This window comes from Mobula hypostoma, chromosome 12 (assembly GCF_963921235.1).
Source record: "Mobula hypostoma chromosome 12, sMobHyp1.1, whole genome shotgun sequence".
Taxonomy (NCBI): Eukaryota; Metazoa; Chordata; class Chondrichthyes; order Myliobatiformes; family Myliobatidae; genus Mobula; species Mobula hypostoma.
In genome coordinates, this window is record NC_086108.1 from 40,669,897 (window position 1) to 40,692,702 (window position 22,806).

The 22,806-nt window shown below is 41.8% G+C and overlaps 1 long non-coding RNA gene across 5 annotated transcripts in view; it reads right to left on the minus strand.

Moving 5' to 3' along the window:
• LOC134354720 (uncharacterized) overlaps positions 1-22,806 on the minus strand; it is a 173,770-nt gene that overhangs the window by 129,210 nt on the left and 21,754 nt on the right. For 4 of the 5 annotated variants that reach the window (XR_010019884.1, XR_010019882.1, XR_010019880.1 and 1 more), the window contains exon 3: positions 4,008-4,102. The exons of the other annotated variant lie outside the window; for it this stretch is intronic. This is a non-coding gene — a long non-coding RNA (uncharacterized LOC134354720). The remainder of the gene's footprint in view (positions 1-4,007; positions 4,103-22,806) is intronic. 5 annotated transcript variants of the gene reach the window in all.

The window sequence follows — 22,806 nt, forward strand, 5'->3', positions numbered from 1 at the left end:
TATGTTCATCTTTGCTCTGGTCAATTCGTATCTTTGGTCTGGGGTATTTACAGTGATCACACTGTCCTTATTTGTTTTGCAGTGAGTAAATAAGCACATATACCACCCTCTTCTGTCTGGCAGAACTGGTCCTCACCCTGAACAACTTTTCCCCTCAGCTCCCACTTTCTCCAGAATCGAGGGGTAGCCATGGGTCCCAGCTATGCCTGCCTCTTTGTTGGCTATGCAGAACAGTCCACATTCAAAGCCTTCCTCACTACATTGACAACTGCATTGGTGCTGCTTCATGCACCCATGCTAAGCTCATCAACTTTGTCTCTAACTTCCACACTGCCCTTAAATTCACTACGTCAATTTCTGACAGCTCCCTCCCCTTTCTCAATCTCTCTGTCCCAATCTCTGGAGACAAACTGTCAACTGACATCTTTTATAAACCTACTGATTCTCACCGTCATCCCAACCATACCTCTTCCTATCCCATCTCCTGTAAAAATGCTATTTCCTTTTCTCACATCCTTCATCTCCACTGCATCTGTTCTCAGGATACAGCCTTCTTCCCCAGGACATCAGAGATATCCTCCTTCTTCAAAGGACAGGATTTCCCTCCCTCCACTGTTGATGTTGCCCTCACCCTCATCTCCATTTCCTGAACATCCACGCTCACCCCATCTCCCTGCCACCATTACCAGTGACAGCATTCCTCTTGTACTAACCTACCATTCCATCAGCCTCTGCATCTAACACATCATCCTCCGCAACTTCCGCCATATCCAAAGGGATCCGACAACTAAACCTGTCTTTACCTCCTCCCCTGTGCTTTCCTCAGAGATCTCTCCCTCTGTGATTCCCTTGTCCATTCATCTCTCCCCACTAATCTCTCTCCTGGCACTTATCCCTGCAAGTGGCCCAAATGCTCCACCTGCCCATTCATACTCCTTCACCTCCATTCAGGGCCCCAAACAGTCCATATCCAGGTGAGAAAACACTTCCCCTGCGAATCTGCTGAGGTGGTGTGTTGTGCCCGGTGCTCCCAGTGTAGCCTCCCCTACATTGGTGACAACTGTCGTAAAATGGGGGACTGCTTTGTCAAGCACCCCTGCTCCATCCACCACAAGTGGAACTTTCTGGTAGCCAAATATTTTAATTCAAATTCCCCTTCGCGTTCCGACGCGTCTGTCAATGGCCTCCTCGTGCCAAGATGAGGCCACCCTCAGGGTGGAGAAGCATCACCTTATATTCCACTTGGGAAGCCTCCAACCTGATGGCATGAATATTGGTTTCTCCTTCCGATAATCGCCCCCACACCACCCTCTTCCTCTATTCCCCCCTGACCTTTCACCTCTTCTCACCTGCCTATTACTTCCCTCTGCATCCCTTTCTCTTACGGTCCACTCTCCCCTCTCTTTAGATTTTTCTTCTCTAGTCCCCTGACCTTTCCCATACACCTGGCTTCACCTATCACCTTCCTTCCCCTCACTCCAACTTTTTATTCAGGCATCATCCCCCCTCCTTCTCAGTCCTGATGAAGAGTTTCAGCCCCCTAAAAAAATGGACTGCTTATTCATTTCCATAGACGCTGCCTGACTTGCTGAGTTCCTCCAGAATTGTGTGTGTGTTGCTTTAGATTTCCACCATCCGCAGATTTTCTCATGTTTACTCATTGAAAGGATAGGTAACTTAAAAAGTGGTGCAAACAAAGTTGTTCTTTAAGGAGCTATCTATATATAATGATAATTAAACCATGGTTTCAAAATGTCAATATGGAAAACACTTTGAGGAACTGTCCCATGCAACACCCAAAGGTCTTTGCATTAAACAGAAACCATGCCTTGCTCTTTCCAGTAATTATTATATACTTCTTTAAGTGATGACTTTACCTAAATTCATAAGCTTAACACATTACAATTACTCAAAATAATGGATTTCAACTTCATTGCTTTAGATAGCATTTTAAGGGGAGTTTGAAATATATTGCACAAAATTATTCATTCAAAATATGAAGAATGATATTTTTGAAATGTCCTTCTGTTCCCTCAATTGCTTCTATTATTAATCTGGGGTGCTAGAAAAGAATGCATATTCTATATCTCCAATGTTTAAAGTACCACTTTCCATCACCGAGATCATTACATTTGTGGAACTAAGTGACAGATTAAAATCACACACAAACCTCTGACAGGTCATTCATTTTGCCAGTTTCTTGCTCTCTGTTTGGGGAAGTCTGACGATGAGCTCTGCAATACTCAGTCCAAGAAGCCACTCTTGTGCGTGCTGAATCCAATGTTTCAGACCAGCTCAGCCTTAAGGGAAATAGTGCCAAACCCTTCCCGACATCCACTCGTGCATCATTTAGCAGGACTCATAGACAGTCATCAGGGACAGACATCTCCAGATAAAGACCCCATCACACTCAAACAGCAACGTTACTTCTCCATGTCATGCAGCAGAAGCGTTCAGTTGCTCCTATTCCCATTTTACTTTGTGTTGTCCAAAAATGATATCAGCCTAGCAAAGCCTAATGCTACCTTTAAAGTAATTGAAAACAATAAGGGAGAGGCTGAGCCACAATAGTTAGGGTCAAAAGCGAGTCCTGTAAGTAATAATTCTGTTCCTTGGTTACCACAGCTTATTCAGCTCCCTTACAAAATATATCTTTTTGTAACAAATACCCACTGTAAATCTATTAAATCTCAGCAACTGTTTTTAAAAGTCATATAACGCAGAGGTAGGCCCTTTATCCCAAATGGTTTATCCATGCCAACCATCGCTCATCCCATGTATTTATTTATCTAGAGATAGGGCTGAAAGGGCCTGTCAGCCCTTCAAGACACGCCACTCCATCATCCCCCGATTTAACACTAGCCTAATCACGGGACAATTTACAATGGCCAATGAACCTACTAACCAGTTTGTCTTTGGACTGTGGTTTTCTCCAGGTACTGCGGTATCCTCCCAATGTGTTCTACGGGGAGGACATGCAGACTCCTTACTGATGATGTCAGAATTGAACTCTGAACTCTGATGCCATGTTGTAATATCATCGTGTTAACCATTACAGTCCTCTAACACTCCCCCCCGCCGCCCCCGCCCAAACTGCCCATCTCCCTCTAAACCTTTCCTATTAATGTACCTGTCTAAGTGCCTTTTAAATGCTGTCAACGTACCTGCCTCAACTTCCTTTGACAGCTCATTCCACGAATGTCCACACTCGGAGTGAAGGAATTGCCCTCAGGCTCCTATTAAATCTTTCACTCCTCACCCTCATGCTCGATTCTCTAACCCTGGGGAAAAGACTGTGCAAACTCACCTTATCTATATCCCTCAGGTTAAAATACAAGCAAGGAACAGTAATATTCTTAGAATGATTTGCTTTGCATGGAACTATACATAAACCGATGATTTTCACACATTCTAGTTTTCCTTTACTGTCTTCATCTCCTGCACACCTGTTCTACCTTGTGAATTGGAGGGGTAATATGGTCCCAAGAGGGGATAATCTGGTGACTGTCCTTATTAACAAGCAGATTTGTTTCCTCTTCACTGCTGCTCTCCTTAAAATTTGGCAGTTTCTTGTCTTTTTAACATTCCTCCCATACTTTCTTCCTTTCTTTTCCTTCTTGCTGTCTCATTCAATGCCACATCACTGCTTCAATGCCTGCAACCAACTCCTGAAAAAAAATCAACTTACTTAACACAACATTTCCTCCTTCCTACTTGAACCATTTTTGTTGCGTGTACCTGTAGGCTTAGGGCAATGAACTGGCAGAGATGATCTTAAAGCAGAGGGAGAACGGAGAAGTGGTAGTCTCAGTTTTACACCTTTTAAGTACACGGTGCACCTTTTTCATTGTAGAGAGCGATTACTTTGTCAGCAATTTATCAAATACGTGGAAAAAAAATCTTAAAAAGATAACGACAGGAACCAAGACAGACAGCTCAGCTTTTGATCTACTCTGGAAAGTCAACGGATACTGAAAAGGAAAGAATTGTATTAGGAAGGAAAATACCTTTTTCAGTTATTTTGTTAAGTCACCAAGGTTAACTTCACGCCATTCCACCATCCAGTCACAATCTGTGCACAGCCTATCCTTTCCTCAGACCTCTGGAAAGCAAAACGTAGATTAGCTTAGTGCAGCCATCATCATTTGGAGATAAGCATCATTCAGATTTACACTCCTAGTTTATTTGGCAGAAATTGATGACTTTCCATTCAATAACGTTATCCGTGCTAAAAGTGCACAGAGCAACCAACTCTGAAATGCGTTAGTTCCGCATTTAGTTTGCAGTGTTTCCTCATTTAGTAACTCACATTGAAACACCTGCACAGTGGTATGATTACTCCGGAATGTGCCAAAGCTGAATTCCACAATCCTACAGTATCCTGGACCCAATCAGGATAGGTCCCGCTATGTACATGAGGGTGAATGGGCCAGAGGCCCTGAATCAACTGTTGCTGCTCGTCATGGAATTACCAACATCACAATGCACACTGACTAGATGGATTATAACTGTAGGTCAGGTTCCCTGACGAGCTGCACCGGCAAGTTGATTACGGATGCAAGAGATTCTTCAGATGCCGGAAATCTTGAGTGACACACATAAAATTGCTGGAAATCTTGAGTAAAACACATAGAAGAACTTACCAAGCCAGGCAGCATCTATGGAGTTGGGGGTATAAGCAGTTGACGTTTCAGGGGTCTCAGCCTGATGCATCAATTGTTTACTCCCTCCATAGATGCTGCCTGACTTGCTGAGTTCCTTCAGAATTGTATGTGTGTATGGAAAGTTGATTACCTACAAGATAGAGGAAGCAGGAAGCCAATGAGATTTTAACCACCTGGTCTCATTTGAAAACAATGTCCTTCTCATCTACAGAGTCTTAGCCATAACAAGTTCCAGCTAAGTGGTCAGGCTTGTGAAAAGAATAGGTTAACGGCTCAGGCCAAAAGTGACCACACAGTCCCAGTTCAGCTAGTCAGTAAGGTCTGGCCTCACAAGAACAACGACTCTCTTTTATTCAGGTCAGCTCCAATGCAGCAAGTGAAAACACTATGCTGGCTTTACTGACCCAGATGCAGTCACAATGACACCAAGTACCCTCAGACATGAAGACACTCCAGCTTGCATGGTCCAATCTTGCCAAGAGCTTCACCTGTCTGCCCAAAACTACAGGTAACAGTTGCCAGCAATCAGCACTTGAGTGAGCTGCAAAGGTGCTCATTCATAATAGCCGTTCTACCATCTTGTGCAGGAGTAAAACTGACTATGTTTCATAAGTGCAGACAGAGAACAAAGGCCATAATAATTCATCCAACTGTGTTTGAAGTTACAATGCTGCTTGTGGTGCAAGCAAGATGTGTCTATCATGATAAATTACTGAGGTGAGCCAGCAGTGACTCATTTTTGTAAAGGCTCAGAGAGCAGAAGGAACAACAGATGTGCTCTCTGAAGACTCCTCAACTTGTGTCTGTTCCCAGAGACCTCCACACACCTCTGGAAGTGTGACAGTGCTCAGGTGATGGGGTTGACAGCCGAGCCAAATGACGTGACCTCAGGGGTGTGCTTGCTCTGCACAGGAACCCCTCCTGAGACTCTTCAAGCAAAATACAGACACTGTGTCTGCAGGAAAAATTTAAAAAACAGCAACTAGGGGATCAGCTGCAGCCAACAGCATCAAACATCAATTGTACAATCCAGGGTCATTTACTAGGTGTGGGATTGGAGCTAATGGAAAATGGAGACACACAGAAGTTTCATATGTCTGTAGGCTGTTGCTTTTGATACTCTTAGACCCCACCCCTCCCCACACAACCCTTCATTGATCCATTTTTAGCTAATGACATTAAACTTTGATGGCTTTAGTTTCCAAGTCCATCTTCTCCCACTTCCTGGACTGTATTAAGGTAGTTACAGGTTTCAGACAACACAAATCCAGCCACAGAGACATAAACAGATTAAAATCATAGATCTACATCTGGAATGAAATGAAATATATCTACACGGTGAGACGTCCATTTACAATTCTCTCCAACATCGAAGATGGTTGAGAAGCAGAGGGTGCAATACATTGCAATCTCTGTCGATGGTGCACGCCATCCTGCATTCATTAGTTTTGATTTAGGAGGTACTTGCATGACCGGGCAACTTACAAAAACAACAGGTAGCACCAAAAATTGTTTTAAAATGGTCACTTGGTAATGAAAATAATTCCAAAAATGATTTAAATGGAATGTCCTTAAAAAGGCTTTTTATAACTCAACTCCTGTAAAAAAAATTGTGCATGTCTGGATAACTCCGCCCTTACTTCAAACACCTCTCAGGATAATTTTAGAGCTGCTGAAATATATAGCCCTTTGAAAGCAGTAGAAGCATTTACAGTCTAGACAAGAGGTCAATGGCAGTTAAAACCTCACAATTAGTCAGAGTTCCAGGAGATTCCATTTAAACCAGGTTGCAATCAGGACTAATCTTGCTGTGTTCTTTGCTCGATTATTACTATGACCTTGTTTCTTCTCTTAAAAGAAGTCTAAGATAATGCATCACTTCTTTTCCCTATTTGCTAATATGTAATTCAGTCAAGATATAGATTTTTGTCAGAACCAGCCAACAGAATCTCTTTCAATATCATGTGTTATTCTAAATGTGGATGGTGTACAGTGACTCAGTGAGCCAATTATACTGTCACCAATTGCGCAGAGTATTATTAACACTTGAGTCGTTGCAAAAAGCGGTATGGCATCAAATTAAAACCTGCCTGTCTGCATGTATTGCTGCTGACAGCAAGGATTATGGCCCCTCTCATACGAATGGTTTCAGAGACTGGACCATGCCTTTGACACCACGTTTCACGCTGCCTTTTGGGGAGAAACTGACCGCCTTTTGTGGTGAAAGGTAAAACCTATGATGAGCAATAGAGAATTTAAGTGCAGAAATGATCAATTCCACTTCTGCAGTTAATGTTGCTTTTATAGCAACTGGGAAGATTAAGGGCTGATGTAATTGAAACGCTCAGGACATGAGTACGGGAAGACTGTTTCAGGAGCTAATGATTTCGATACCGAGTGATTATAAAATGGGAATTTAAAGGCAGGATTGAAAGTTAGTATAGGCACTATAAAAATACCTTTTTAATTAAAATGTAGAATGCATTACAAGTAGCACTTGATGCAAAAGGAGAAATGTGTGTTTATTTTATGTCTTCTGCATTCCTCGGGAATTTTCAAAACACTTTATATGACAAACATTTAGCGACTTACAGCACTTAACAGGCCCTTCCAGTCCAACAAGGCCACACTGCCCGATTACACCTATGTGATCAATTTAACCTACTAGCCCGCATGTCTTTGGAACGCGAGAGGAAACTAGAGCACCCGGAGGAAACCCAAGTGGTCATGCAGAGAATGTGCAAACTCCTTGCAGGCAATGGCGGGAATTGAACATGATCCGCTGTAATGGTACTACGCTAACCACTGCACTATGGTGAAGTATTTGTGTAGTTATTTTTGCAATGCTGCAAACGAACAGCCATTTAATACAGGACAAGTTGTCACAGGAAGAATGTAACAGTTATCATATGCTTTGTGTTTTCAGTGAGGTAGAGTGGGGGATAAATATTGATTGTACTGGAGAGACAGCCTCAACTTTGGTGCTTACTCCTCTGCAATGGAATCTGAGCTGGAACTTACCAACGCAGAAGTGAAAATGTCACCACATCCCCTCCTGATACTGACGACATATAAAGAGCATTTGAAGAATTTAATAAATTTGCAAAACATTCGGAATTTAGAGGAAAAAGACAGAAAATGGGTTTAACGTGGTGAGCTCCATGTGGACTGGATTAAGCGATGTTCTGTGCACTGCAAGATCAGAGCTCCTCCTAGAAAAATAACAGATGAAACTGTACCAAGTAGTACAGGCAGATAAATACACTTGCAGATTTGTATTACATTTCTTAGTCTACTGTTAAAAGTGTGTATTTCTGAAACAACACGGATCTCTGGGTTTATTTTTAGATTGTAATATTTTGAAACTGTTCAGGTAGATGATCTGGATAAATGTCATTGACACTCCAGATAAGTGTACATCAAATAGCATTTAGTGAAGCTCTTCAACAAAATTGTTTCAGGTAATTAGATTTCAATCCCCATTCCTATTCTGACATGTAGTTCATGGCCTGCTCTATTGCCACAACGAGGCCACTCTCAGGGTGGGGGAGCAATACCTCATTCTGTCTGGGTAGCCTCAAATCTGATAGCATGAATATTAATTTCTCTAACTTCTGGCAATTTCTGCCCCACTCCCTTTTTCCCTTCCCCATTCTGGCTCCTCTTTTACCTCTTCTCTTCTCATCTGCCCATCACCTCTCCCTGGTGCCCCTCCTCCTCCCCCCCCCCTTTTGCCATGGTTCATTCTCCTCTCCTATCAAATTCCCTCTTCTTCAGTCCTTTACCTGTTCCATCTTTCACCACCCAGCTTCTCAATTCATCCCCTCTCTCCCACCCATCTACCTTCTCTCACCTGGCTTCACCTATGACCTTCGACCTTGTACTCCTCCCCCTCCCCCACCTTCCTATTCTGGCTTCGTCATTCTTCCTTTCCAGTCCTGATGAAGGGTCTCTGCCCAAAACATCAGCTCTTTATTCCTTTCCATAGATGCTGCCTGACCTGCTGAGTTCCTCCAGCAATTTGTTTCTGTTGCTCTGGATTTCCTGCATTTCAGAAACTCCTGTATTTCAGAATTAGATGCTGGGATGGATGAATGATGGGAATTCACCTACACTGCCTGCATTTGAATGCACCCAGATGGAAAAATTTAAATGATTCCTCTTTCGCCCTTCTATGGCCTAGATAGAATTTCGCTTGGACTGCCTCAAGCATTTCTGGTAGTCAGAATGGTGTCTCTAATTTTGCACCAGGATGAGTTGTCATTCAGATCAACTGGGAATAGGGCGCAAAATGAAATGCTTGTTCAGCAGCCTGCACGTCTGTGGTCAAACCTGACAGACCCTCAGAACATGATCGAGGAAAGCCTATAAAATGGATTAGTGAGAAAAAAAAATGTGACTTTTTTTTCCCCAATGTGTAGATCAGGCATGTGGACATTTTGGTGTGTGCACCATTTCTGGTCTGTTCTGCCCAGGAGGAAATTTGCTGGGGGACATGTAGCTATAATTCACCTCAACACTGATGCCATTTCCCCATTTTAATTGGTGATAAGGTCATGTTTCCGACTCACCAATGGAGACCAGATCAGAAAATCAACACCTTCGCTGTTCACTCACAGAGAAAAAAAAAGAGTAAACCATGCAGGAAGTTAAGAATCATGCATGAATTTGAAAGCTCCCCAGAGATCTTCTATTACCTTCATTGCCTACCCAGCATTGATTTCAATGTGCTGCCCTTTCAGACCGGTAGCAAGAGTGCATATCAGAGCAATGTGTGCAATGCATGCTGAAATCTCTGGCCCTGGCTACCACTGACCTGATTGCAACTCAGGACCCGCAACGCACCATAAAAATCCATCCCTATGACCTAATTTCACCCCCTCCCCGACCCACCCAGCTTCCCTCATCTTCATGCAGTGCAATTGCCATGGAGGGAGCTCTTCAACTGTGCCAACCCTCTCTCACAGGTCGAGTTAGCTCAGGCAGCAAACGCCAACTCAAACTGCATCTGCATAAAGAGGCTTCTCAAGCTTATTAATGGGGTGAGGGTGGCCAATTTATTTTGGGATGCGGTATTGCTCAATATGTTGCAGCAAACACTCTGCCCATTTAGTGTGCCAAAATGGATACATTCTAGGTTATTGTGCTTAATCCAGAACACGAATGCCTCGACATCGGTGACCGGTGTATGAACTCAAGACCCCAACCATCAGCAAATAAGTTTCTTCTAGCTGTTGCGTGATTTGGTTTCACATTCAGCAGCTGAGACAAGGTTATGGTATACAATGTTATAAGATCATACATCAATTGCTTTAACAGACAGATGTTTGAAAGAAAAATGCATGCCAAGTATTAGAGGATAAAACCATTTAAAAGGCAATTAAAATAATTCAGGGCAATAATCATTCTTCACGTTGACTACTTCTGCTAATTGATTGGTAGCTACATCATAACATTCCCTTCTGAAGCTTGAATGATATAATGATATTGAAGAATTTTGAATAATGTTGAAGAGTTTTTAATGGTGTAGCAAAAGCAAACTGCAAACATTTGCATTTCATTGTGAGAAACCACAACTCACCTATTAAGTACATATATTTTTTCCCCACAGATGAACTAAGAGATTCGCAATTCATGAGTGAGAGCATTTTAGAATTCACATTGTCCTAATCTTTTTCCTCTTCTTGAGCCTCTCCTCTGTACAGAGATTAATGAGAATGACTGAATGATTTCAGTTGTGACTCATGGGACTTCATGAAGTATTTAATGGGAATCAAGCAGCAGACTAAAGTCTGAAGCAGAAGCCTGAAATTTTATTGTTATCTGTTTGGAAACTGGGAAGGCCCCAGTGTAGCAGTTGAGAGATTTGGCATCACCATTCATACATGCACACAGTTGGATTACTTCCACAAACAAAAACCGAGCACTACTTGCATGAATCAAATGCCTGACTACTGTGCTACTGGCACTCTGCAAAGAAATCATCTCACTTTACTGAGCGAATTACTGGCTGGGCTAAACCTCGAGCGATCCAAAAACGCAGCATTACCTCCTGGCCACTGGAGGAGCACTGCTGCTGCAGTCAATCCTTCGCAGAGTCAAACCTTTTGTTCCTCGAGTTCTCCCATGGGATAAAGCAGTGATTACGTTACCGCTCCTCGGCATCACCACTGCCTTCGCTTTTATTCAGTAGCAGTCCCTTTTGTCTTGTCTAACCAATCCCCCTGAATATATGAGGACCATCGTGCAGAAGCAGACCTCCAACCCAGTACATCTGCAAAGGCATTTTTGTGCCTCTTACTTTATCTCATTTATTTCCAAACCTTCACTTTCCTATCAATGAACATTGACTCTATGCACAGCTTGAGACAAACCATTCCAGTCATTTTGTAAGTGCCTGTTCCCATGCAAAAAGCAAACACAAGTTTAATGTTTCCATCTCCCTATCTTAGCCATTGAACAATAGTGGAGGACATGTTTGCTTATCTGGAAGCTTAATTAAATTAGTTTTATCTCCCTGGTTTGTAATAAGCCTTTTGGCAATGTAAACTTCTTCAGTAATCGGCAACCAAACGACTAATGATCTTGCACATCTTATTTCCATTTGATGTAAAGCTTTCCTCCCTAAACTTAACGATGAATTTCTATCAAGAAAAGCTGGCCAGAACGATGTTGGACTGAAGAGCAATGAGTTGTAGCTGTAATATGGTAATATAGCTGTAATTGTGAGGAGCGCCAAGATGGCACCAAATGGCTGCAAAAACAGCTTAAATTCCTCTCTTTAATGTCTTTTTTCCCCCTGTTCAAGGAGGTTGAGGTCCTATCGAAGTCCCTGATCTGCAACTGTGTTCCCACCCCCCTCCACAGCGGATGAGTTCCTGCTCTCGGAGCTCACCTGCCGGCCGTTCTCTCACATTCTCCACAAGCAGCCTGGAATACGCCAGGGTACAGCCCTGCGGACGACCGACTTCAGGCTTGTGCTTCCGACAGGAGAAGGAACATCAGGATTTTGCAGCGGTGGATGCTGCGGACAGAGGTCTCTGTATTCGAGTGATCGCTCTCTCTTTCTCTTGGTGGGGAGAATTTGCTGCCAATTATCGAGTCGGAGAATCTTGGAATAAAAAGCCACATGGCAGAATGTAATATCGTAACAGTGATTGTTTGTTGGTCTCCCCTTTCACTATGAAATGGGTGATGTCTCTCTGTCTCTCGTTAATGGGAGAGAGCGCGCACCTGTGGCATGTCGAACTGTTGCATAAACAATAGCTTTTGATGACCGCAGATCATGATTTCTCTTTGGGTGCTTTGCTATTGCTTGGTGGGCACTGATGCTTTCTGCTGAAATGGGTGGGGGGGGGGAGGGAAAGGTTGATGCTTTGCTCCCGCTTGTGTGGGGGGGGCAGGGAGGGGTGCTTTGGGGTTCTAACATTTTTCTGTTGTTCATTCCTTTGGTGTTCTCTTGTTTTTTGCAGAGGTCTGTGAAGAGTAAGAATTTCAGGTTGTATACAGAATACATTCTCTGATAATAAAATGGAACCAAAAAATATTTTGTCAGGTGCCAGCGTTAGGAACAGTGTTGTGATGCCATTGCTGAAATCACTAGCAATTTAATGAAGTTTATAAGGGCTGCAAGAACAAAGATGATAGAGATGGTCTAACAGATGACGAGTAGTTCTGTTCCCTGGGGCACAATTGCAAATAAGAGGTGACTTGGTAGAATTGCCTGTGACACCCAATGTTGTGGAATAAATTAATCAATCACAGAAGGCCACAGAAACAATGGTGTATATGCATTCAAGATGCGATTAGATTCCTTTTGTCTATTTTCTTCAGGGAATTCATCTGCACAAGTTCGTTCTCCCTCTCTCCCTCATAACATTGGCAGCAGAGTGTTTTGCAGACTATGTGCCATTCATAGGAAGTTCCAAAACTTCTGTACTGGAGTTCCAAAGAAAACTGTTCGCTTGTGCCATGAAAAAATCACTACTTCATTCCAGTTTTCATCGAAGCACATCATTTTCAATGTGAGCACAACATAAATGGACCTTAGCTTTCTCGGAGCAGAGGTACAGAGCCATCACTAAGCCAAGGAATGAAAGTTAGATGCTTTTCTATTATCTGAAACTGAATATGCATCCTTATTTCTGTAAACCCTTGGTGTCCCTTACTCAATATTGATCACATGGAAATGAGCAGAGATGGTGGATTTGTAGAGTTTAGAATCAGAGGATTCAGTGTTCCCCTGAATTCCCAGTGCTGGTGTAGGTTCAAGTGCGTTTTAATCTTATATACTGGAAATCTGGTGGGGGTGGAATCATAATTAGAGTTAAGATGGATGGAAGACCAGTAAATGTGCATCAAGTGCTCAGAGCAGAGACATCAGGACCACCATAAAACCAAAAAAAGTAAATTATACAAGCTGTTCTGTCACTGAAAACCAACACATCTTTACTTTGATTCAGCAGAGTCCTACCTGCTTGAAAAGGCCTTTGAATTTCTTTTACATCTCAAGAAAAATAATGTCCCATTTCACAGCTGTCTACCAAAGATGCCCCCTTTAAACATTGTGCTAGGAAAATGAATTTCATTGAAATTGAGTACACAGTGATGTACTGCAAACTTTCATTCCTCTGCAAATGTTGCTGTTTCATCAAGTCAATGATCAAGTTAATCAGGGGAAAAAAATGATAAAGCCCTTCTTTGTCCCAATGTCACATAGTATATTTGTCTGGCAAGTGATTGGAAATGGTTTTGATCTTCTCCCTGGGTTGTTCATAGCATACACAAAGACCCACACAAAATGTACTGAGCCTTTCTGGTTCCTAATCCTTCTCCACTCTAAGGCTAATAGATGTGGGAAGGTTCCTCCAGCCAGAACCCTGGCTTCTTGCTCACTAACCACTTTTGTCACCTTACCCGTTTAGGTCCCAACTCCTAGAATTCCCTCCCTCAATTGTGAGCTCTTACAGACTCCTTTTCCTTCAAGGCTTTCCGCAAAACTGATCTCTATTCAGGATTTTGGTCACCTGCCCTAAATTTCCTTGGTGCCAAACAATATGTATCAATGCACAAAACAGTTAATTTTGGTTGTTTACACTCTGATACAGGATGGTACACAAACGCAGACTGTCAGGTTAGACATGAACACACTGAGAACTAGTTAACCCAATGATTTGTTCCCAACCTTTTGTTAGGCATACTGACAAACAAGCTTGATCATAGTTACAGTACAGCACAAATATTCCTCACAATGCATACTAGGAATCAATCAACCATTTCAAGGGTCCTATATAGATTACGTTACATTAGGTTTGAAAAGTCTCAAATTTCAGCATCAGAGTGCAGAAACATCCTGATAACAGACACCAATGGCTCCTTCCCAGATTATGGACAGGACATAGAACATCGAACACCGAACACAGTACATTCCCATGTGCGGGCCATTCAGCCCAAAATGTCTGTGCCAAAGAAAGATGAATTAGACCAAATCTCTTCTACCAGTACATAATCCATAACCCTCTGTTCCCTGTATATTCAGGTATTTATGTAACAGTCTCTAAAACACCACCATCATATCTGCTATCACCACCACCCCTGGCAGTTCATTCCAAGTACCTACCACTCTCCGTATAAAATAACTTACCCTGCACATCTTCAAAACTTTTTCTCTCTAACCTTAAACGCTCCTTCTCAAGTATTTGACGTTTCTACACTGGCAAAAGGACCCTATCCAGTTGAGACATGCCAGCTGGCTTACATTCACCTCTTTTATGTGTTTGCAATGTTCCTTGATGATTAACAGAATGCAGGCTGAAAGCAGAGAAGGATGAATGAGAGGACAAACGGGGAAAAAAACTGGCTGCCGACAGTACAGTAAAAATGTTAACACCCAATTAAATGTCCAAAATCAGATTTTATGTTCATTTACCCGAATAATAAAATTGAAAGCATGGCAAAAATAGGTTGATATCTTTAATGATTGAGAATTTAAAAGATGCAATTAATTTGCTTTCCAAAGTTTATTTCCTCCAGTTCTTCAACCAAAGATGAATTCAATTCAATTCATCTCGCTCTGGGATTTCTTCAGCTTCCTGCTAAAGTTACAGCAGGAGACTGAGAATCGAGAGACCCTGGTTCCCCACTGTGGAAATCCTAAGGACTTAAATCTAGTCTGGTTCATGGAGATTAGTAAGAAATGGAGCTTTAAGCTCCCTCTCCACAGCCAATAGCATTGCCACACCATAGTGATTCCAAGTCTGAAGCTCGCAGATGTGATCAAGTTAGAGCAAGCTTATTTCCTTCTGGGGAAAAAGGTCTCACCACATCTGTGGCTCACAGCAGAAACAGACTCCAGTTGTACCCAAGGCTATGCTCTGTTTTCATCCAGGAACTGATAGTCAGCCAGCAGGGGAGTCCCATGTGTCACTTCCCTACTTGAATATGGCAAAGCATGTTAATTGTTCCATGTTAATTATAGCAGATGTAGCAACAGACTTGAGTAATGATATGGAATCATTTTGTCACATGCTACACAGACTCGCCATTCACTTCCATCGGATAAATGGAGGATTGAGCAATGTGTGTCAACCGACAAAGTAATACTACCAATGCATCCGCGGCCAAATCTAATTTCACCCAGAATGTTGCGAAAATGTAAATTAATGCTATTCTAAGTCCATTTCAGAACAAAGCTATTATTTGGCTCAGAAGGGATGAAGATGGAATGGTTAGCTGGTATTTAAATAAACAGCCATTCAAATATTTTCCGGGAAATCAGTAAAGGTGCAATATTTTTGTGTAGTAATTCCAAAACAAGTTGGCAATCCCCTATACTCCATTAACTGTTCACACTACTACCTGTTCTGTTCTATTGACTTCAAAAGGAAGAGAATCAAACAGGGTTTAAAAAGGGCCACCAATGGATTTTTGCCAATTTTGCCCAAAATCAATTCATCCATCTCCCAGAGCATATTACTAAGGAAATTACAGACCTTCTCTTATTTAGTCCTCTCATTTACAAAGTGTGACTGCCACCTTGTAAGCAATACAACCATATTTCATTACACAACAGAACAAGTTAGATATAGGAATGGAAACAAACATCCTGAGCAAGCTATTGTATGCTCTTATGGATTTTTCCTATAAATCCACTGCCACTATTGCTGGACTTTTGGTACTCTTAGAAAGAGGCTTAATTCATGATTCAAGGAGGCAGTTTTTGTTTCGGGTAACATCTTTAATTTCTAATAAAAAATCTTTCTTGAATTCCTGACATGTTGTATGATCTTTCTTAGTTGGAAAAAATACGATCGACCAGCTATAAATCTGATTTTTTTTTGTCTGGAAAAGGTTAAGACTATAACCTTGGCCTTTGGCAAGATAATGCCATAAGTGAAATGTTTGAAGTTCAGGACCATTTAGGGTAAAGTGATTTTGCTAGTTGTGATTGTTGAAAGAGTGTTAAATCAGTGATAATCACAGTAACTATCAGAAAACATACCATGTGCACAGGGCTTCCAGAAAAATGTCTCAAATTGAGTTAATGCCTCGATTATCGCAGACCCTGGCCACATTCCAAATGAATGAAGTACGGCTGACACAAGGAGACTTCTAACGCCTGGGAATGGATCGACCCAGAAACAGCCATTATAAAAAGAGCATTCAGACTAAAACAACGTGCTGTGACAAAGGTGATTTGTGATCAAAAGGTCATTATGATAACTGGTTCCAATTGTGTGAGAAAACTTCAAATAACCTGATTACAATCCATTGTAATGGAACTTGCTTCTGGCAACTTCATGAAAACAACATTTTGAGTTTTCCTTTATTATGACCCTCATTGTCTACATTAACCATCACATCACAAAAGTAATACAACAGATACAAAACCTACTTTAATGTTAAAGCAAAAAAAAACTGCAATTAATATTTGGTTTTCGAGTATCATTGGCTTATTCTGCACTTGTTGCCAATGTAACATCACCACCTTGAACAGTAAGGCTGGCTTTAAATGATACTAATTATAGTTTCCATGACCAAATGCGACACTCAACATTGAAACAATTGTATTATGACATGTTCTTTGCCAAGGACGAATTACAAACTTTGATCAAGTTGAAATTTGCTTCCAATTTTTTTTCTCTTTAGAACGTAATATCTGTGGTAAATTTTTAAATAGCTTCTGGTTTAAAAAGTTCCATACACTGTTTAATGTATTATTCAATAATGAAGTGACCATGTATGAGACCATAAAATAATGTGTAATGCCTAGAGTTTACAGAGCAAATAGTTTGTTCTTAAACAGTGAATTTGAGTGAGGAGCAACATGGTGGCATAAAACGTAAAACATTGCAAATTGACTAGGAAGCTCTGAAGCCTCATCGATCTTCTATAGACTTTTGCCCAGTGACACATTAACCATAGTGGCTAGTGGACTCTTGCACCTTTGACAAAATTCTACAATATTTTACTGATAACTGATGTCAATTAAGAAACAAAAGCATATTCATAACATAACCCTGTGAAAAGAGTGAAAGGGAGTGGCAAAATGGCTGACATATTATTGTAAACCAAGCACTTTGGCTGATTAACTTAACCAAAACAGTTTTTGCTTGTAAGATGGTAGTTGTCATTGAAGCAGTTCTGGGTACCATATTTTATGGAGGATGTTGAGGCTAACCAGAGCACACTACTCACGTCAGATTGAAAAGTCCTTAAAGTTATTTACAAGATGGGGGGGAATTATCACTGGCAAGGCTAGCATTTACTCCCCATCATTATTGGCTCCAAGCCATTTCAGAAGAGTCAACTGCAACAAATTAGCGCCATTGTCAATGTCACAATAATACAGTTCAATATTCCATGATCCCAGGCACCGCCAATACTCATCCCATTGAGGATCTGAAAGTATAAAGGGGCATCCGATTGATCTAGACTCACTGGGTATTCTGGGGGCTGTGGGCATTGATGGATCTGTGAGCATATTGCTCTGTATGCCACATTCAAGAGTCATGATTCAAGACTCAAGGTTGTTTAATGTAATTTCCTGTATACAAGTGTAAAGGAGAACAAAATAATTGTTACTCTCGATCTGATACAGCACAAATGATAAAGAACTCAATACACAATAATTATAAATACATAAAATGGCTTATACACTTTGATTGATTTTATGTCCATAAAATGACTCCAGGCTGTGCATAAGGTGACTGACAGGAAATAAAGTTGTAGTGGAGGTGTGGATCAGCCTTACTGCTTGGGGAAAGTAACTGAGTCCGGTGGTCCTGGCATGGATACTATGAAGCCTCCTCCCTGACGGAGTGGGACAAACAGTCTATGAGCAGGGTGGGTGAGATCCTTCACGATGTTACTGGCCCTCGTCTGCAACCTTTCTGAATACATGTCCTCAACGGTGGATAGGCTAGTGCTGGTGATGCTTTAAGCAGTTTTGACTACCCACTGTAGAGCCTTTCTGTCCACTGCAGTGCAGTTTCCGCATCACGCAGTCATGCAGCTTGTCTGTAGAATGACGCGAGTATGGATGTACAAAGCCCGGCTCTCTTTAGCCTCCTCAAGAAGTAGAAGAGGCTAAAGGGATGAAGTGCTTCAAGTTTCCACTGTTGTGCCGCCGATGTAAAGGGCGGGGGTGGGGGTGGGGTGAGTGGTGCAAATTGTCCTGAAATACATAACCTTCTCCTTTGTTTTGTTAACATTAAGGAAGAGGTTATTTGCCAAACACCAGGCCTCTAGCTCTTCCACCTCCTCCCTGTAGGCCATTCCATTGCTGTCGGTAATGAGCCCACTACTGTTGTATCAACAATGAACTTGACAATGTGATTGCTGGGGTGTTTGGCCGTACAGTCACGTGTGAGCAGAGTGTACAGCAACAGGCTCAGCACACTGCCCTGGGGAGCACCCGCGTTAACAGCGATGTGCAGGAGGAGCAGTTGTGCATCCTGACTATCTGAGGTCTGTTCGTTAGGAAGTCCAACACCCAGTTCACAGTGATAGATTTAGACTGAGGAGTAGGTGTTTGCTCACCAAGTCAGTGAGACAAAAGTGTTCTGAAATCTAGAAACAGCATTCATAGCCAGGTGCATGATAGATGCTATGACATCTGCCATAGAGCGGTTCTGACTGTAAGCATATTGGTGAGTGTCCAATGTAGCAGGGATGGTGTTTTTGATATGCGCCATTATAGGTGTTCAATGCACTTCATGATGATTGGAGTCAATGCCATTGGGTTGTAGACATTTAGTTCTAAAGGTTAGTTATTTGGTACAGGGATGATGGTGGTTGATTTGAAGTATGTGGGGACAGCAGCCTGGATAGGCGAAGTGTTGAAGATGTCCATGAAGACATCAGTGAACTGGTGTGCACACTCCCGGGGTACTCGGCCTGGGATGTTGTCCGGCCCGGTTGACTCCCTGCAGAATCCTGCTGTGACAGAGTGGCTGCTCACCTGGGAGGAATTGGCCCAGCTTTGTGTTGCATGCCTCGAAGCATGCATAGAAGTTGTTTAGAGCATCAGAGAGGGAAGTATCACTGGTACAGTCAATGCAGTTTCCCCCCCTCCCCCCTTTGTGTAGTCTGTATTGCCCTTGATGCCCTGCCACATATGCTAGGGATCGCTATCGGACAGGTGTCCATAACACAGTCCCTGCCCCAAAAATAGTTCAGGAAGGTACCTGTTGAGTACCCTGGTTCAGATTCTTTAAAACTTCCAACCCTTGCAAGTATTTTTCAAAAAAAAAGAGAAGAGAAGAGAATTAGGTTCTCCAGGAGCTATCCCTTTCTTGGAGCACTTAGAGGAATAGTTCTGGAGGCTGGAAGCCTTTTCCTTGTAGAAGATGGTTACAGCAACTTCCTTACAAGTCATATAGGGAAGAACTATTCAATAACTTAATTACAATAATGAGTATCACCGTGGTAATTTTTTCAGATGGGAATGGATCATTTTCATCCCAAGTAGAAGCTTAATGAACACATTAATAGTTGGCTGGAAACTTACAGAATCACCTTATACACTTCTCTTGGTACAGCTGGAATTAGAATGGAAGTCAGGAAAAAAATTCCTCACGGATATATTTAGGGAGAGTTATCTACTATCTACTATCTGATGCTACTATCTGAGCATCAACATTTTCCGTTGATGAGACACCCACCACAGCATTTGGTACACACCTGTACTAGAATTAGAGGACATCAGAAACTACTTTACCTGGGGCACGTTAAGTTACAGGAGGCTGATTATTTTCATGCTACAACCTGTCAAACACTGGCATATTTGAAATGAATCCAAGTTACTCAAGGAAGGGCTCGAAACCCAGGGGCTACTTTTCTAACTTTACTGAGTAGCACATGTCGTTTCTTCAAAAAGAAAATGAAAACACGTACTGAAATCCTAATGCCAAATGGAGACTGAAACCAAGAAATTCTCAAAATATCCCCCCAGTGTTCAAATCAATATTGCATGGATCATCTTCAATTCAGGTTCTAATCTAAAACAGGTGCAAAAATGGCTAGTCCATGCAACAGCTTTCAATGGGAAAAAAAAAATCAGGCAATAATTATTGTGCCCCGATTTCCCTGAAGTAGGAATAGTGACTTGGTGGAAGGAAATTACTTTTCTGAGCAGGAGGCTGGTGCATTTTATTAAGTTCAATGCAAAGCAATTTTCAATTGCACATGTGACAGAATTCTTAAAGTCAAACAATACCAGAACCCATTTCTACAGGATGCCAGAAATTTAAAAATTGATGATAATCACTGCTTTGAACATGCTGAAGGACAACCTTGGTTCGTGATTTGGAGTTTTTATAGAGAGGCTACAGGAATAGAAGTTGCCATTCTTGCAATGTAAATCTTATGATATTGCTCCATCTTCATCAAACTCAATAGGGTGATCCTAGATCTGTTCTAACTAGATTTCACAAAAGTGTAAAGCATATTGGTTTAAATGACTACAAGACTGAAAAATTGCATTTGATAGCTTGAATTGTTCAAATTATTTTCAAAGTTCGCAAGAAAATGGTCACTGCACCAGATTTTCTGTCTGATTCTTCATCTCACCCTCTCTACTTCTTTTGCAAAACTAATCGTAAAACTAAACATTTCTACACTCTCATACATATTCAATCACACTGTGGAATGAAAATATACAGCCATGGTAGTTCTCTACTCTTTTGGCTATCTCCACTAAGCTATTCAATCCTAATTCCAACTATGCTTCTTTTCCCAGACTTTCAAATATAAAAAAACACCCTGAACTCCGGATCTGAAGCAGAACAAAGTTTGTATGAAGCTTTTCATCAGCATCAAGGCTAAAATTCATGGGAGGATACCTCTTTTCTAGAAAAGGAACCAGTGAGGAGTATTTAAACGCAAACAACAGGAATTCTGCAGATGCTGGAAATTCAAGCAACATACATCAAAGTTGCTGGTGAACGCAGCAGGCCAAGCAGCATCTATAGGAAGAGGAGTAAGCACTTCGGGGCACCATGGTAGTGTAGTGGTTAATGCAACGCTATTACAGCTCAGGGCGTCAGAGTTTGGAGTTCAATTCCAGCGTCATCAGTAAGAGACTTAGTATGGCGTGTGCATGCATGTTTCCTATGTGTCCTTTGGTTTCCACCCAGTAGGTTAAGTAGGTTAATTTGTCATTGTAATTTGTCCTGTAATTAGGCTAGGGTTCAGTTGGTGGATTAGTGGCGTGGCCCATTGTGCTCGAACAGGCTGTTTCATACTGTACCTCTGAATAAAAAAATATAATAAATAGCCATGTCATCATCTCCGCACTTCCCTGCCATACATAAATTTGCCTTTACCCATCCTGAAATCCCAGCTTTCGTGTGCTGGGAACATCCACCCAGTGGGAGTCAACTGCACCAAAGGGTGGAAATGCTGCAAGAAGTTGATGGAGAAAATGTGGAGGGAATATGCAGGGCAAAGCAAAGGGGATAAAACAGAATAGAAAACTAACAATGAACACTGGAAAAAAAAGAGACTGCACAAGCGCTCTGTCTGTGGCATCACTTACAAAGTCCGTTTATCTCAACAGCACAGTGACAGAGGCAACGTAGAAAGTAAAAAGGATGGAGGGAGTGGAGATATCATCAAGGCAGTAGTAATGCATGCAACTAAACTGAAAAGGCGGCAAGTGACAAAACAGACTCCAAACCTAATTCAGGGAAGAGACAAGAGGCGCACCCTTGACTGGAGCCAGAGACAGGAACTGATATCCATTTATGGGTAGGGTGTGATCTGATATGGGAGTGGAATTCATCCACTGTTGCCAGAGGCAAGCACACAGTACAGCAGGAATTGTATGCCTACAGACAATGCCAGCAACAGAGATTGAGTGGTTCTCCCCGCTCGAAATGGAACAGCCTCTGCCAGGCCCCTGTAATTATACAGCAACGCGAAGAGGGAATACACCAGCAATTTGAAGAAGCTGCTTTGAGTTTATGTATTCCGCAAATCTCTTCAAAGGAAATAAGAATCCCGATTGGAAAAAGACATGTACAGTGCTCCGATACTAGCTCAAAGAGATAAAGAAGTTCTCATTCCACCAAGGCACCTTGAATATTTTATTTGTTGAAGGCAGCTGAGGAGCATGAAAAGAAGATGAGAGGGTTGTTGCAGCACAGACAGACTGTAATGAGAGACTGGAGAATATGTTGAGGTTTTATTGTGACTGGGAAAATCCAGAAGTCTGTAATTTAAATACCATTATTAGGAGAGCAAGGTAGAAGGACACTTGACTCTGGTGGTGGTATGACAGAGCTTGCAGCCTCACTTGGATGTCTGATCAAACTGGTGCCTGTGACTTGACAGTAAATTAAATATACTGCTGTTGTCAGACACTGCTGTTCTGCCACTGAATAATTATGTCTGTCAGATAATGAAGAGTTATTTTAAGCTAAGCACATCACATGTACTCATTTTCTTTACTTTTCTCAGTAAATTATTTCCACTGTGACATCTCCCTGATTAGTTCAGACTATACTGACCAAACCAAGATATAAAATAGGCACAAATCATTTCATTCTAATTTTAGATAAGCACGGTGCCACTTTGTCAACTAAATCTGTTCTTCCAGTTATACTTAAAATTACATAGTGGTGAAAGTTCAATCATTCCA